This window comes from Artemia sp. Qi Xiang Cuo, chromosome 20 (genome assembly GCF_049724085.1).
Source record: "Artemia sp. Qi Xiang Cuo chromosome 20, ASM4972408v1, whole genome shotgun sequence".
In the NCBI taxonomy this organism is placed as follows: Eukaryota; Metazoa; Arthropoda; class Branchiopoda; order Anostraca; family Artemiidae; genus Artemia; species Artemia sp. Qi Xiang Cuo.
This window is the reverse complement of record NC_142813.1, coordinates 32,171,331-32,176,656: the sequence shown is the minus strand read 5'-3', so window position 1 is coordinate 32,176,656 and position 5,326 is coordinate 32,171,331.

Sequence of the window (5,326 nt, the reverse complement as noted above, 5' to 3'; positions counted from 1 at the left end):
CATTTGGGAGGTGCCTCGGGAATAAAAACTCCGATTGAACTTGCACTTTTTACTGAGGTATTTACAGTTGAGATCCTGCGCAATCGCAAGAATTTGAAAGGTTCCCGAATCTATGCAAATGAGGCTCTAACCAGGCTAAAGGCAAGAAATCTACAAGCTTGCGCGCAATAAGTTTGAATTGAAAAATGAATGGACTTTACGAGGTGTGGTTTATGCCAAAGTGCGGTTCGTAAATCATTCCGTGTAAAACGATTTCCGACGTAGTTCTGGTTCGCAATATGTCAAATGAACCTGTCGTCTAAATTAAGAAGCGGTGAATTTTTCTTTTCTTTGGTTTATGGATCGTTTTCAGTGTTTTCTTGATTCTCGTTTGAAATTAGATGTTATTCTAAATTCACCTACCGGAAGTGATAAAGATAAAACAAAAAATTGTGATTTTCCGATCTGATCGTTACATGTAAATGCCCAGGGGTTATAAACTGCATTGAATGAACTGAAACTCTTGCTTGCATCTAGTCCTATAGACATTGTTGGAGTTTGCGAAACTTTTTTGTCTGCTAATACACCCCTTACAATGTTAGATCTGTCTGGGATGAAGTTTTTTTTCGCGTACAAGGTCTCAGAATGCGAGAGGAGGTCAGATGCTGTATATTCGTGATGACTGGTCTTTTAGTATTCTCAGTGATTTGTCTGTATTTGATGATGGGTTATGTGAGACTATTTTTGTTGAAGTTGTACCTTTGGGCTGTAATCCATTTATTTTCGGGTCTGTTTATCGATCTCCGTCGGGTAACCCAAAGAGATTTTTTGAACTTTTTGAACCGCTGTTGAAAAATCTGGAAGCTTTGAAAAAACCGGTTATTATTTCGGGTTATTTTAACTTTGATCTTTTGAATCTCGATGTTGGAAATAATAAGGAGTTTTTAAGTATGATGTTGTGTTCTAGTTTTCTTCCAAGTATTTCTCTGCCGACAAGAGTTACAGCTAACACATCTACATTATTAGATAATATATTTTTCTCTCTTGTTTTATTTTACGCTTAAAAATAGTCAGTAATTATGTCTAATGTGTCGGATCTTTTTCTAGTGAGCGTTCTTTTAAATTTAAATAATAGTAATAAAGAACATGGAGATTCAACAATGGATAATTCAAAAAAGCGATATACATAGATTGATTGTAGAGTTCTTCGTCAGTTAATTAGTGACCATGATTGGAGTTCGGTTTATGGCTCAGATGACGCAAATGCTACGTTTTCAGATTTTATTGATCAAATCATGCGACTGCGGGATCGGGCTTCTTCAACACGAGTTTTGCATGGAAAGTTTGCGCAGAAATTTGACCCATGGATTACTGAAGGTATTTTGACATGGTTAAAAAATAGAAAATTTAACAATTATTTAAAATTACAGACACCTGAGTCGTTTGAAGAATTCAGAGGTTAAGGAGTCAAATTCGTTTGAAGAAAGAATTTGGATTTTCGGCTCAAACCATAAATCAAAAATCGTCAAGCATTTCACCATTGTTGGCACATATTTTTAACCTATCACTTATCCATGGGATTTTTCCTGAGCTTTTAAAAAAAGTAAATGTTATAGCATTACCTAAAGCTGGGAGTTCAACTGACTGTTCAGATTACAGAGGCATTTCTGTACTTTCGATTTTCAGCAAACTTGGAAAAACTTGCAAATAGTCGATTTCGAAAATATTTATTTGATAGTAAGATTTTACACACGTCTCAATAAGGTTTTATAAAAGGAAAGTCAACTGAACTGGCAATTCATGAGCTTTTACTAAATATTGATGACTCCCTAGATGATGGTTAACACGCGTTGGCGATTTTTCTTGATGTCGCCAAGGTGTTTGACACCGTAAATCATCCGTTGCTTCTTTCTAAACTCAAGTCTTATGGGTTTTCAACACATGCTGTTAAATTTTTTGCATCTTACCTTTCTGGGAGACGACTAGATTGTGTTGATAAATCTCGTGATCTCCATTCCGAAACTTTTCCGATTAATTACGAAGTGGCTCAGGGCTATGTCCTTGGGCCTATTCTATTTCTTCTTTTTATAAATGATTTGCCAGAAGTTTTGCCTCTTTGTAAAATTATAATGTGTGCTGATGATGTAGTAATTTTTGCTTCTCGCCGAGACCTATCAGTTCTTTTCCAGAACCTCGAAAGTACGTTACTAACTGTATCTGATTGGTATTCAAGGAATTTACTAGCTCAATTTACTGAGATCATTCTTCAGGCGACTTTCTATCAGATAAAACAAAAAATTGTGATTTTCCGATCCGATTGTTATATGCCCAGGGGTTACAAAGTGCATTCAGTGAATTGAAGCTCTTGCTTGCATCTAGTCCTATGGACATTGTTGGAGTTCGGGAAACTTTTTTGTCTGCTAATACACTCCTTATAATGTTAGATCTGCCCGGGATGAAGTGTATTTCACGTACAAGGTGTCAGAATGCGAGAGGAGGTTAGATGCTGTATATTCATGATGACTGGTCTTTTAGTATTCTCAGTGATTTGTCTGTATTTGATGAAGGGTTATGTGAGACTATTTTTTTTGAAGTTTTACCTTTGGGCTGTGATCCATGTATTTTCGGGTCTGTTTATCGATCTTCGTCGGGTAACCCAAGGAGATATTTTGAAGTTTTTGAATAGCTGTTGAAAAACCTAGAAGCGTTGAAAAAACAGTTATTGTTTCGGGTGATTTTAACTTTTATCTTTTGAATCTCAATATTAGAAATAATAAGGGGTTTTTAAGTATGATGTTGAGTTATAATTTTCTTCTAAGTATTTCTCTGCCCTCAAGAGTTACAGCTAACACAGCTACATTATTAGATAATATATTTTTCTCTCCTGTTTTATTTGATGCTGAAAATCGTAATTGAATTTGTCTATTATGTCGGATCTATTTCCGGTGAGTGTTCTCTTAAATTTAAATAATAATAATAAACAATATCGAGATCCGACAATGAATAACCGATATACATGGATTGATTATAAAGTTCTAGGTCAGTTAATTGGTGACCATCATTGGAGTTCGGTTTATGGCTCAGATGACGCAAATGCTGAGTTTTCAGATTTTATTAACAAATGATGCGATTGCGGGATCGGGCTTCCTCAACACGGGTTTCGCATGGAAAGTTTGCGCAGAAATTTGGCCCATGGATTGCTGAAGGTATTTTGACATCGTTAAAATATAAAAATAGAAAATCTAAGAATTATTTAGAATTACAGACACATGAGTCGTATGAAGAATTCAGAGTTTATAGGAATAAGTTAAATTCAATTATTAGACATGAGAAGAGAAAATATTATAAAGAGAAAATTTTGGAGCATAAATCAGATATGAGAAAGACATAGTAATTAATAAATGATAAAATACGTCCTCATAGTCGTAAAAGCATTAATATTACTTGCCTTGTTTAAATGGTGAAAATGTTAGAGAGCCCAATTAAATTTTAAAAGCTTTTGGAGATTATTTCAGTAGTATTGGTTCTAGACTTGCATCGACTATGAATATGCAACTGAATTACCCTTCTCTTCCAGTTAATGAGCAATATGCAGAAAATTCGTTTTCTTTTTCTGAGATTAAGCCTCACGAGGTAAAAAAAATTATTCTGAACCTTAAACGGAGTTTTTATAAGGAAGAATTCGGACTTTCGGCTCAAACCGTACAGCAAATAGCGTCAAGCATTTCACCTTTGTTGGCACATATTTTCAATCTATCACTTATGCATGAGATTTTTCCTGAGATTTAAAAAAAAGCAAATGTTATAGCATTGCCTAAAGCTGGGAGTTCAACTGACCCTTCAGATTATAGAGGCATTTCTCTACTTTCCATTTTCAGCAAAATTTTGGAAAAACTTGCTAATAGTCGACTACAAAAATACTTATTGATAGTAAGATTGTACATATGTCTCAATATGGTTTTATAAAAGGAATGTCAACTGAACTGGCAATTCATGAGCTTTTGCTAAATATTAATGATTCACTAGATGATGGTCAATACGCGTTGGCGATTTTTCTCGATGTTGCCAAGGCGTTTGACACCGTAAATCATTCGTTGCTCCTTTTTGAATGCAAATCTTATGGGTTTTCAACATATGCTCTTAATTTTTTTGCGTTTTACCTTTCTGGGAGATGACTAGATTGTGTTGATAAATCTCCGTTCCGAAACATTTCCGATTAATGTGTTGATAATCTCCGTACCGAAACTTTTCTGATTAATTACGGAGTACTTCTGGGCTCTGTCATTGGGCCTATTTTATTTCTTCTTTTTAGAAATGATTTGCCAAAGTTTTGCCTCTTTGTAAAATTATAATGTTTGCTTTTGCTTCTCGTCCGGACCTATCAGTTCTTTTCCAAAAGCTTGAAAGTACGTTACTAACTGTATCTGAATGGTATTCTAGGAATTTTGGAGCTCTTTATGAAAAAAAAATGCCAATATATGTTATTTTCGTGAACTGGATCAGTAATATCAGGTAGCTTCTCTCTTTTCTTGGTCGGTCTTGAATTAAAACGGGCAGATCAGTTCAAATATCTTGGAATTATTTTAGATGAAAATTTGTCATTTCATAAATATGTAAAAACACTGTCGTTAAAAACTTCCCGAAACATTGGCATGCTAACTCGTCTTCGGCATTTCTTTCCTAATGCTAATATAAAATCTATTCATTATTCTTTCGTCCAAACATACTTTCTCTATTGCATTTCGGTTTGGGCATTTACCTTTTCGTCTGTTTTCAAATCTCTCCAAATACTTCAGAATAAAGCAATGAGGATTCTTTTTAATGTTGATTGCAGATCTTCATTTAGACACCTATATGGGACTTCAGGAATTTTTCTTTGGACCAAGTTCATTTAATTTCTATCTCTAGTATTTGTCACGATTATCAATATAGTAATTTACCTGTAAATTTCTCCGGCATTTTCCCAACTAATTTTCAAATTAATAATTATCCTACTACGCATCGTTCAGACTTTTCGTGCGAAATTTACCCGACATCCAGAGCGGGATTCAGCATCTGTCACAATGGGCCAAATATCTGGAACTCAATTCCAGCGTCAGTTCCAGAATGCAGCAACAAGCGACATTTTCTAAGACTGGTGAAGAAATATCTTACGACAAGCTAAGCATTTTGTTTATTAGGGTTTCCTCTTTCGCTGTTGTAAAATTTAGTTATAAAATGGCTGTGTATTTTCTTTGGCCATAATTTCAGCGCTAAAGTATGCCACCAGGCATTTGCGCTGTTTTATTACATTTATTTATTTATGTGTTATAAATAAAAATATTCTACTCTTCTACTCTAGTTTGAA